This window comes from Misgurnus anguillicaudatus, chromosome 20 (assembly GCF_027580225.2).
Source record: "Misgurnus anguillicaudatus chromosome 20, ASM2758022v2, whole genome shotgun sequence".
Taxonomy (NCBI): domain Eukaryota; kingdom Metazoa; phylum Chordata; class Actinopteri; order Cypriniformes; family Cobitidae; genus Misgurnus; species Misgurnus anguillicaudatus.
In genome coordinates, this window is record NC_073356.2 from 5,061,389 (window position 1) to 5,074,615 (window position 13,227).

Below are 13,227 nucleotides of genomic sequence, written 5' to 3' on the forward strand. Positions count from 1 at the left end.
GGACAAAGGAAACACACAGGTCATGTGCACAGGCCAAAGGAAACACACAGCTCTTGTGTACAATCTGACAATGAAATGCATTAAAAAGACTTACCAGAAATGACACGAAGACAAATGAACATTGAAAGAAAATGATTCCAATTTTAAATGGCAACAAAATGCTCTTGGAATGTTAAGCTCCTGCTCCATGTTGCTTTGTGAAATAACATCTGTATCGGAGACGTTCATGTGTGGACCCAATGTGAAGCGTCGCGTTTCTGTCCTGAGGTAAACTTTTTAACCAATCACCGGCAGCTATTATTATCATCTTTGAGTTAGCGATAGGTAAGTCTTGTTTACTTCTTTAACTTCGTTATTGAATATCGGTCATTAATTGTTAAAGGGGACATTCCATGAAAATCAGACTTTTTTCATGTTTAAGTGCTATAATCGGGTCCCCAGTGCTTCTACCAACCCAGAAAACATGAAAAATAGCAACCCTGTAACTTTGTTTTGGTAAGGCTCTCTCTGCAAGCATGTGAATAAATAGGTCATGCAGATTTCGCTCCCCCCATGACGTAGGTAAGGGCTCCTATTATAATGATACCGCCCCTTCAACTGCGCTATCCAACCATGAAGCTACCTCGAGTGAGAGTGACCGAGAGAAAGTATGACTGACAGCATGACGCGTTTGTATTCCCTCAAACACAAACAGGAGCCTACAATCTTATAACTTGTAGTTTTAATATTTCTAAAGATTGAATTAACGTTCTAAAGGATTAACCTGCAAGAGAGAGAGCGAGTGAGTGAGAGAGAGCGAGTAAACGAACGAGAGAGAGAGAGAAAGAGCAACGCGACGGTTCGCTTTCAAGTAAGTTATGTTTAATGTGTTTCTCTGAAGTTTATATGAATGAACACGAGGATTAATGCACTGCACGAGACAGAGTGAGAGAACAACGCGTATTCACTATCATACACAATAAGTAAATATGTTGTTTAATGTTTCTCTGAAGTTTCAAATGAATACTAGGAGTAACAAGATAGATGAGAGACTGACAGAAACGCGAATGTGTTCAATCACAATAAACTTAAACATGTCATGTGATCTGTTTCTCTAAAGTTTAAGCATTAAACGTGTCATTTTATTACAAATCATTTAAATGTGCTCGTGTGGTTTGGTCAAAAAGTTTACTTCTGAGTGTTTGTGGAAGTGTAATTTATTGTAACATGCTGAAAATCATTGTGCCTGTTTAAAACACTGGCAGCATATGAGACCTAAAAGTCTTTATTTTTATTCCACAATGTTCCCCATCTGCTGATAAACATGTATTTAGTATGCATAAAACAGATGATTGACTTTTTAAACTTGTTCAAATATATAATGCTTAACATCGCTCACTAACTTCTTTCGTGAGAGAATCTTCCTGGATGCTACAGCGTGAGCGCTTGAGACTCCGCCCACCTGAGCAGCTCGTTTGGATTTAAAGGGATACACACAAAAACGGTGCATTTCTGCTCAGACCCATAAAGTGCCTTTTTTAACATGCCACAATAAATTACCTATATGGTATTTTGAGCTAAAACTTCACATAATATACTCTGGGGACATCAAAGATTTATTTAATATCTTAAAAACGTCTTGTGGAATGTCCCCTTTAATATAATGTGTATATGTTTCGGAAATTAAACTTGCCTATATAGCTGTCTAGCATGTATTGGAAATGTTTTCTTCTGTGCAGTTTAACACGGTGGTTAAGTTAACGTTAGTTCAACGTTTGACATTCATTAGACATTCGGTTTCATACTCATTAAAGTTAAACTCTCTGTTCATGTTTTCAGTCCAAAACAATAAGAGATAAGTGTGGTAAAGTTGGTTTTATAAATTATATGTAACAATATCCTCATGACAGTTGGATGAAAGATAAACGTTCCTCAAAAATATCCCCCTCATAGCGCAAGGACCCTTTTAGGGTAATGTGTATTTTTTTTTTTGCTATGAAAGGATATTATTAGGAAAAAATTGTCATCCTTCTGCCATTGGGTCGTATTGTTAATTGATTAAATAAAAGCAGCAAGTGCTATAGAGTCAAACAAATTATTATTATTCAAACGAATATCAAATATAAAATCAACTTTACTGCAGTAACGTACGTCAGATATGCATAAACACATTTCCTTTGCATAGTACAAGGCTTAATTAAAAAACTATATATACAACTACTATTTTATACGACTTTTTAATACCAAACTAATTGTAAAATGGTCAAAAAAATCCCTTACATTATACAATTCTCTGATTTATTATTTTATATATTTAAAAAAATTGGGAATATTAAATGTATGCACTACTGTAAATCCTTTAAACTACAATACTGTTTGGCCTAAAGGTATCAAACCAACTTTAAATTACTTAGTATTATTCTCTATCATGCACAAGGCTTGTCTAGGCCCCTAGAATCGTGATGTTTAAGACGACAGCTTTGGAAATAGAAGTAAATTTCAGACTTAATATTTGACTTTACATATTTTATATACGGTATCCGAAATTCCTTCCCCTGTAGAAAACTCATCAGCAAGCCAGTTTATGGTCATAGCCATATTTATTACCACAGTAATATGGTTTATGTGTAGCTTGTTAAATTACCATTACACACTTAACGTCAGATTGCTAGTGGTAATAGTGTCTTTCTAATTTTCTTTTCAGAAAATGTATGCGTATCCTGTTTTTCAACGCCAATCGGCAACATCAAGCCGACTCCTCATGGCACCATCAGCAGAGGCAAAGCACTTAGAAAAGCTTGAGTCCGGAAGGGCCAAAAGTAAAGAGGAGGTGCTGGCAGAGGCTAGAGCTTTTGTCAGCACAAATGGTGGAGACCCCAGTGATCAGTTTTTAGTTCTCGCTCACTGCAAACTTCAGTTTGGGAAGTACCAGGGCCAGCGATTTAGATGGCTCCTGGAAAACTCTCTGGGGTATGCAGTGTATTTGGTGCTTAGCAGTTCCAGTGAGAAAGCCCATTCAAACCCGCTGTCAGAAAACAAACAGCTGTACCTGCAGTATACTTCTCTTATAAGAGAGATGGCAGAAGAAGTGGAGAAGTATAAGAGAAAGCAGGAAATGCAAGCAGAAGCCCATGCAACTGGAGACCAAGGCTACTTGATGGTGGAGTTTGGTGACTTCCAGGGCCGGTCCATGAAGGATGTTTATGAGGACCAGAGCAAGCAGGCCCAAGCCCAGGCCCAAGCCCTCATCAGGTACCTGGTAAAGGCAAATCCCAACCCCAACACCAACATGGCCATTTTCAAGACGTATGTCTTGAAAAGACAGGCTTCTGCTGTGGGCACCCGTGTATGCCAGCCTGCACCTCAAGTTGCATCCTCCAGTGCCTCTGCACCTCCACCTGCAACCTCCAGTTCCTCTGTACATCCACGTGCAACCTCCAGTGCCTCTGCACCTCCACCTGCAACCCCCAGTGCTTCTGTACCTCCACCTGCAACCTCCAGTGCCTCTGTACGTCCACGTGCAACCTCCAGTGTCTCTGCACCTTCACCCGCAGCCATCAAAACTGGTGTACACCAGAGCGCCACTGTGAAAGCACTGTTGACGCGTGGCAAACATTTGTCTCCTTCACACCTGGCGAGAAAACTCATGTCACCAGTGAAACACTGTGAGTAGGACTGTGTGAATATTGAATTTTCCTTACAGCAGTTTTACATGTATTTATGTATCATTATGGCAAATTTGTTTTTTGTTTCCAGATCCATTACTTCAGTCCACTTTACCTCCTCCAGCAGCAAAACCCCCAGCCACACATTTGACCCGAAGGCAGCTTTTCACTAATGGTAAGCACCATTAGGTGTCAGTGTATTTGGGTTTCCGAACGTACCTGTTGTTAAACAATCACTGCATAACTTTTTCACACCGCTTGCACTTCTCACTCACTCTTTAGCTCCACCTTAGCAGACAGGATGGTTGGGATTAATTGTTCTAATTATTAGAGGAACAGCTTTTCCTTACTGTGTCTGTGTGCATGCTTCATGTCTGTGGGCATCATTAATTCATACTAAATTCCCCACGCCTCATATCCTTGCTCTATTCTATCTAATTTACACATCTACATTTTATCCCAGCAAGCAAAAACCGAGACAGTGAAATGACGGCTAACTATAAACCCAATGTGTCACGTTCCTATCTGTGTCCATTGCATGTTTTGAGTTTCACCTTCCTAGATTAGTTATCCTCTGTTAGTTTGTCATCATCCTCTGTTCATCTGTCTAATTGTCAACACCTGTTTATCATTAATTATCTAGTTTAGAGCCCTATTTAAGTTGTGCTTGTTTCAGTCTTCCTTGTCCGGTCTCAGTCGTGTTAGTTAGCAAAGTGTGTTCATGTTGTGTTGTAAATTCATCCTGCTTTTGAAAGTAAAGTTTATATGTTATTTGGAAACTACTTGTCTTCTTCTTCTTACCACACACACGTATGTGACAGAAGACCGGACCAAAAACTGGAATTAAGATGGATATTGCTGCCAACAACATTCACCCTGGAGGTAAAGCAAGACATTCCTCAGAAAGAATCGTCTTTCTCTTCCAGAACGGCAAGAGTCTAGAAGAATATGTGGAGGAGTTTCTAGACATCTGCCACCACACCACTTGCAGTGATCTTACCCTTATGGAGGGGTTCTGGGTTGGACTGGACGAAGAGTTGCGGTTTGTAATACCACAAGCAAATCCCGTATGGTCATTGTCAAGTTACATTAATATTGCTTTGTGTATTGCACAATCATCTTTCATCGTCTCCCCCGTAGAAGAATATGACCCAATCGTCGAATCCAACTCAGCACCAGCGAGACAGCCTACCTCAGAACCCGATCCACCACCCATGGCCGCGAAGATATCATGTGAGCCCCCCGCAGACGGAGAAGGACTACCCGCCACGATGAGTAAGCCAGATCCCAATGAGAAGAGGACTGAGGCTACTATCGTACAGGACGAAGAGCCCACTCACCAATCTGACCAGGGATGTGAGCCCGTGACTTCAGTGGCCGAAGGGGTTTTGGTGGATATTGAAACCGAGGACTGGCTTATCGACTGGAGCAGTGAGGTCCTGCTTCCCACCCATCTGTATCTGTCATCTTGCCATCACCTAGTTTAGTCAAGTCTCAGTTCACGTCTTTGTTAGATGTCTGCAGCCCGGCGCCCAGTGACGCTGTATCGCCGGCCATGCAACCTACAGCATCTGGATGCGAGGATCCTGCATTCACACCGTCATCCTCTGTTCCCTGCACTCCATCCTGTCCTGTCGACCTATCGACTCAGCCTCAGCTCTTCCCTCTTTTGGTCTCACCCGAGACCCGCAGCCTTGTGGCGTCGCTGGGTTCCCTCGTCCTACCGGCTCCCCTTTGGTCACTCGTCACTCTACTTCCACCTTGGACTTGCGAGTCGGCCGCTACGCTCTGCCTCTCCACCCCTCTGGTTACAGCGGGTTCCTCCTTCCCTCCGGGATCACCTCTGTTCTTGGTCTCTCCAGCTCCCCCTCAGTCCTTGGGCACTCTGGCTCCACCTTCAACGCTCATCACCTCGACTTCGCCTGGGTCTCCTAAGCCAGAGATGTTGCTTGTCCTCATCGTCTCTCCATCTGCTCACTTGTTCTCCTCCAACTGGTTTCCGTCGGTCGTAGCATGGAGGCCATCCTGCCGTCGTCCTTCACTGCCTGTTCCATGGCTCCTCCCTCCGTCCAGTCCTCCATGGCTCATTGCATCTCCCTTACCACCATGGACTTTAATGTTTATCTGCCTGTTTATTTGTGTTTCAGTTTTTTGCCCATTCCTCCTGTGTCCCAGTCCAGCATCCATTCTGTCATCATCTGTCTTCCACAGCGCGAGGTCGCGCTTTGCCGGAGGGGGGCGAACTGTCACGTTCCTATCTGTGTCCATTGCATGTTTTGAGTTTCACCTTCCTAGATTAGTTATCCTCTGTTAGTTTGTCATCATCCTCTGTTCATCTGTCCAATTGTCAACACCTGTTTATCATTAATTATCTAGTTTAGAGCCCTATTTAAGTTGTGCTTGTTTCAGTCTTCCTTGTCCGGTCTCAGTCGTGTTAGTTAGCAAAGTGTGTTCATGTTGTGTTGTAAATTCATCCTGCTTTTGAAAGTAAAGTTTATATGTTATTTGGAAACTACTTGTCTTCTTCTTCTTACCACACACACGTATGTGACACAATGTAGTCCAGCCATGAGTAACCCACTTCTACCCTAAAATAACCTTGAATACATTTACATGCTGTTCTTGCCTAAATAACTTTGAGTTATGAATGTATGATATTCCATTATCTAAGCAAAGTCAACAGGTGTTCAAGGTGTTTGCTTTCATTTCTTTTACATGTTCTTAAAGTATATGCATCATCTATTTGTGTGCTATGGTTAGACATCTGTTAGACTTTCATGGGCAGCCCAAATTCTGCCTTATTTTAGCCACAATTGCTTGCTGGGATCTTACATCAATAAAGTGTACACTGGGTTCTTTGCTTCTTTACACTAGTACCATTTTCCTCACTGTTATTTCTAAATATAATCCTAATATTTATTAATACTTGTCCAAAATTCTGCTTTGCAGACTGTTTGTGGGCTGCTTTGTGGTATTTTACTATGAAATGCATCATTCATTCTTATATTGTTTTTGTTTTAATTCACTCAGAGTCCTGTTCTGGTCCGTCTCCATCAGCGGAAACAGCAAAAGCACCAGGTCTTCCACATCATCCGCCACCAGCTGAGCTTCCAGTTCACTGGAAAGATCATCTTCCACCTTTCCAGCATGAGTGGATACAGAACACACTATTTAAGGCCAACCCGCGAACCGGCAAGCCGGAACTAGTGTCCCAACTTAAGCTTTGGTGGTATCCTCCTCAGGTCCCTTTAATTCACACTCAGCCGCCCGCCTCACCTGACCTCTTCTTCTGTCGGCCCCTTTTCTTGTGGATGCCGCTTAAGATGTGGCTATTTCCTCTTGTCTGTGTTCGACCAGACTGTGGTAAGCACAAACTAACAGCTGCAGGACTTTACCGTACTGTGCGCAAAGTCTTGGACATCGACGGTTGGTATGATTTTGCCACTGAGTATCTGGAGTGCAAACGCTGCAAAAAGAAATATCCCGCCTGGTCCGAGGACATTTTAGGGCAACTGGATATGGGCCACCGCAGTCAATTTCCAGCTTTGCTGACATACAGGTAATTCATAATGACAATCATTCATTATTAGGCACTTCAATTTGTGATTTTGTTTACCAACCAAAGCATTTGCTTGACTATATTGTTGTTTTTTAGATACTCATGTGACAACCGGTGCTGAGGATGATGAGGGAGAGGACACAGGGCAACAGCGTGACTCAGCTGTACAAGAAGCTCATGGAACAACACAGTGAGGCATGGACACAGCGTGTCCTTCAGTACCTGACTGCCTGTGAACCATTTACTAGGTCCTCCCTTGTGCAGCCACCTGTGTTTGCCGAGCCTCCCTCTTTACCTGCCCTACCTAAACCTAAGTGGCTGTTAGCCGTGTACGCCAGGGATGTTCTGGGGCAACTGCATGAGGTCAAAGCCAAAATTACATCTGTCTTGGGCTGTGTTCTGAAGATGGACTCCACAAAGAAGGTAACACATCCCTGTATCCAGAAATTTGCCATATGGATATGTGTGTGTACACAGTTTTTAATTATTTTATTTTTTGCAATAGGTCACAAAGAAACTTGCCGGTGCTGCTGCAGGAACAGCTGCCTGGTGCACAAATGTAGGAAACGAACACGGCCAAGTCCTTGTCTCTGTGCTGACAGCTGCAGAGGGACATGGACTGCACCCTATGGCAGCTGGCCTAATGAAACGCTACCGGGAGGCAGGAGAGGCAGCCCCGAAAGTGTAGTACCTGGACAGAGATTGCTGCAGTCTTCATGGCAAGTCTCAGGTGAATGTCATGTTTTCGGAGTGGGATGAGCTTGAAGTGCGCCTTGACATCTGGCATTTCATGCGGCGATTTGCTGCAGGTGTCACACGACAGAGGCTCATCCGCTCTACGGGATCTTCATGGCACGTCTGTCCATGTGCATCTTTGAGTGGGATTCAGATGATGTGGCTGCTCTTCACCGTGCAAAGGAGGGTGAGCTGGCAGCAAAGAAGGCTGCCCACATCTCAGGAAAGGCGCTGAGTGCCCGCATTACCCGGAGAGAGTTGGCACTGCACTGCCGGAGGAGGACCAGGGGTGTGGAGGAGACCACCAGATTGATTGGATCTCTGGTTGATCTGTTTGACAGTGCAAGTGGTAAAGACACTCTGGGAGTTCCTCTGCTGGACCATGAACGGATCCAGCAGATTTGGAAAGAACAGCGTAAGCACGTACAGTGTATCCAAGACCCAGAGAACTTTCCCCTCTACACGAAGACAGGGACACTGAAGAAAGGCGGTGTGGAGCTGTGCTGCTACAGATGTGCCCGTGGCTCTACCTCTTTGGAATCATTCCACCTCCACCTAAACCGTTTTATTCCAGGTATTACATACATATGGATTAAAAATATTTCTTTAAAGTAATGTCACATTAATAAATGTCACACTCTACAGTAATATTACAGGTCTTTTCTGATGTCATAAGCATTGACAAAGCTGTCTTATCAGTCACTAGTAACTCTGGTTATAAAACCAATAATTGTTTATGTAATTACATAGCACCTCATGTGCAGCACATATCTTGAACATGTGTGACACACAAAACCATTTTTGTTTATCTGACTTTTAGGAACCAGTGCCAGTGATGCACATTTTCAGGCTTATCTTCTTGAGGGCTTGACGCGCTGGTATGATGACAGGATGGAAGATGCCATAAAAGGAGCGTCCTCCATCCGGACATAGCCAGACTGGCAAAACACTTCCTCCAGTGCTCCAGAACCCAGAGGAGGAAGACAGGCTGGTGGAGGAAGTTGCTGATCAGGACCTGCAAGATGAGGGGTTTGAGGAAGAGATCATGGAGGACATCACAGTTCCAGTGCTGTATGAGGATGACCCTTGCTGTGATCTTGAAAACAGCCCCTCATCTTTGCCTCTGCATCAGTCCCTAGCATCGATGGCTGGTGTGTCACTGGCTGAGCCGTCCACATCATCATCTCCTGGTGGAGAACAACAGCATCTTGCCCCTGCCCCTTCAGTACTGTCACAGTCATCTGACACTGGAAGCAGTATTTCCGACGAGGCTCAGGTAAGACACTCTAAGGTCTTTTTTTCAATTGCTAACAAGCATTCCTCCACATACTCTCCCTCTCTGAACCAATCTACTTTCCTTACCAACCTGTCTTTTATCCATATTGCAAAATTGCTAAATAAGTTCCAAGATATCCCCTTCTAATACTGTAAATCATGGTAATGAGACTAGAGCAGAACACCTGGGTTGGCTTTCAAGTAAAACTGCAATTAGCTTAGAATGATTACTATTTTATTTTCTGCTACAATTTTCTATATTTTAAAACAATTACTGAAGAAATGCATTCAATTTGTCATCATTCTTTTGAAAATGTTTATAACAATTTCAAAAGCAGTGTGTTAGCATTTGAGAAATGTAGATAGTATACATAATACATTGTGTTTTGCAAGTGGTAAAGCATAAATGACAGAAGAATTTTGGAAGATGTGGATATTGAATGCATTGAACTGATGGATCACATTAACCTCATTACAGCACAGTGACATTAATAAGAAGTCCAACCCTGTTGGGTTAGTTGCTTGTTCCTGCTGTGACAGGTTTCGACTGTGTACAGTTTTTAAATGCCCCCTTAGTATTGAGCTTAAACAATGCTTGTTAGCAATTGAAAAAAAAACTCATTTTAATCTTGTTTTACTCCACATAAATTAACATAAATCTGCATTTACTAGGGAGCAGTCATAGGACCCGATGGCATCGCTGGGTGGGACAAGGTCCAGGATTTGGCTGGTTACCTGGTGGGTCTTCGTGAGGCTCCTTACCTTACTGACCAGCAGGTGACAGAGGCCATCCAGCTGTGGACAGCTCTCCTAGATTTCGATAAGCAGCGGGTCAACTACCAGCCTCGACATCAGCCTCAGCTGACACATGGGCGCTATAAGGCACCGAAGCGGTCTGGAGTCACACCAGGTGTGGAGAGTGTGAAAGGGTGTCTGATTGGACATCCTGGGGGTCCAGCGCAGTGACCCGACGCCAACCGCTTGGTTAATACCATTTGTATGAAGCTGTGTGCTTTACACAAGTCGCCAACCAAGAAAGATGGAGTTTGCACCCCCAGGTGGTCTAAAGTTCTTTCAGATTACCACCACATCCGAGAGTTGGTGCTTAACAATCCCACTCTGATGGATGAAACAACGATCCAGCTGTTTGAGATAAACCATAGGACACTCACTCAGTGATAAGCATGGCACATCATTCGCTTCAAATTAACTGAATACTTACATACATATATATAATAAAACTAAATTTTTTCAGGTTTCGTAAGTGGAAGAATAGACAGGAAATGGGCGTCCTCGGTCAGGGTCTGACTCCATCTAACCCAATTGCTGTGGCTGATACGCACCTGCCTCCACCGAGGGAAAAATTGAATGAAGTGCCATCGACATCAGGCCCAAAACATCAATTTTTCCTTCCACCAAATCGTGAAGGACAGGCTCCTCTTCTGCGACCAGGTCGAAAGCCAGCTGCTGCCACCAGGGAGTTTCCCATTGCATCCGCCCCCACAGCATCAGGAGTTGTGCAGCCCATCGCACCTGCCCCCACAGCATCAGGAGTTATGCAGCACATTTTGGCCCCCATCGCACCCGCCCCCACAGCATCAGGAGTTGTGCAGCCCATTTTAGCACCCATCGCACCTGCCCCAACAGCATCAGGAGTTATGCAGCACATTTTAGCACCGGGGTTGTCGTTTGGCACGGTAGTCTTTAATCCAGACATGACTGTGTCAGTGGTGATTCCACCTTCTGGTGCTTCGACATCCAGTGCAGTCCCAGCTCCGCCTGCTCCGGCGTCTGCTGCTCCTGTGTCCCGTTACACGCAAAGGAACAGGCGCCAACGGGCTATGGAGAATGAAAGTGGTGTCCAGAAGAGGAAGTATGTGCGAGGGGTTACTTTTAACACGTGCAGCAAATGTGGGCAGCCCAAAACGAAAGAGTTTGGCCATAGCCGATATGGTAATGCCACATTTTGCTTGCGTGCCTCAAATGGCAAATCTTAAGAGGAATGGTTGGCAGAGCAGCGCCAGCAAGAAACATGTCAAACTCCACCACCTCAATAAATAACATCTTTCCTGTATATATTGTGTGGGATTTGATTTTATTTTATTAGTCGTGCTGTTTATAATCTTAATTCATGTGTATTTTTAAAACAATGATTTCTGTGCTGAGTACAAGAGAGCTGTCTGTGTGTGGAGGGTTATTGGGGGGAGGTAGCTTGAATGAAGGAATTTCCAGCTGGTGATGGCCGAGATAAGAGCAAAGCTTTAAGGAGAAAACACACAGACAAAGAAGTGCATGCTTTTGATATTAGTTCACTGGCAATCATTCATTTCCAGATTGTTACATGTAGAGGTGTTTGGATTTATAAAATTACATGTTGCTATGAATATTAATGTGTTAAAATATATAAATGATTATGCCTTTGTGCCCATGAATAATGTAGAAGATTGCCCTGTAATAAGACATTGACATGTAGGGATGAAATGCTCGAGGGCACAAAGTGTGTGTGTGTGTGTGTGTGTGTGTGTGTGTGTGTGTGTGTGTGTGTGTGTGTGAGCCGGGGGGCTGTAAAAAGCCCTGGAGGGAAAACACCCAGAACAGATGGTTTCAATAAACAAGTTGCTTGCTTTATAACTGTGTTACATTTAGAGAAAGTGAAAATTAGTGTGTTTAACTAATGAATGCATTTAACCAATTTATGAACAATGGAGTATTGTTGTGTTGTTGAATAATTATGTTTTACAAAGTTACAAAGATGTCCAAAAAGGACATAATGCCCCAGGGAACAGAATGGTCTGTGTATGTCTTTCTGTCTGTTTGCTATGCAACCCCCCACAGGTATGTGGTGATGGAATCTGATAAGGAAAACAGCCATCTGGGGGAGGAGAATGTTGAAGAAAGAACGACGATAAATACCCATGTTTTTGTCCTGAGCTGGTTGTTGTTGGTCGAATCTTGCTGTTAAGACTTGAGACAACCCGGCGCTGTAAACTTTTTCATATCTGATCAATAAATATTCAATTTAGATATTTGTGTCTTTCCTCCAATTATGAACATGCAGATGGACGCCTTAAAGTCCAACAATTGTACATGTGTGTGCGTGCGTGCGTGCGTGCGTGCGTGCTGTGATCATTTCAATATTTGTGTGTATTTATTTTAATAAAACATTTTACATCTGAAGTGTCTGTGGATCTGATAAATAAATCTGATAAATCATATCAATCAAATCATATCCCACACAAAAACACATCTTTAAAGAAACATTTTTATATAAACATAAAAAACATACAAATTTACCTTACTTGCATTACCTTATAAACACGTAATATTCTATTAAAAAAACACAAAATAATGAATATCAATCAATATAATGATATGTCATAGTAGATAACTAATAGAGGCACAGTTAAATGAACCATGTTTTTTCTGGTAAAAGTGTAGTAACCATGCTTTTTATTAATTTTTATATAAACTTAAACAAGTAATATTCGTTTAAATAATAATATTCACAAAATTTTTAATATCATCCAATATAATGATCATAGATAATAGAGGCATCGTTAAATCAACCATATTTTTTGTGGTAAAGTGTAGTATGGTTTTTATTCATTTTTATATAAGCAGGTAATGTTCTTTAAACTTAATAGTAGCGTAGTTAAATTAACCATGTTTTTTTGTGGTAAAAGCGTAGTAACCATGCTTTTTGGTGTATTGTTTACTATTAGCAAAACCATGTTTAATTTGTGGTAACCATGGTTTTACTACAGTACATTTTTTGTAAGAATTTGTTGGATACTTCGTCACGCAGACCACGGGTTCGAGTCCAGCCCGCGGAGGGTGACTTGTTTCACATATAACTAAAACTACTGTAACATGACATAACGCACAGGAAAATATCCCGAATATTGTTACAGGCGAAATCTGGCGCCGTGTACCCGCTTTTTGCGTCTGTTTCGCTTGCGCGCGGGGGCGCAAAGATTGGGCCCCTTCCTTTGCGCAGCGAGCGCTCTACCATTT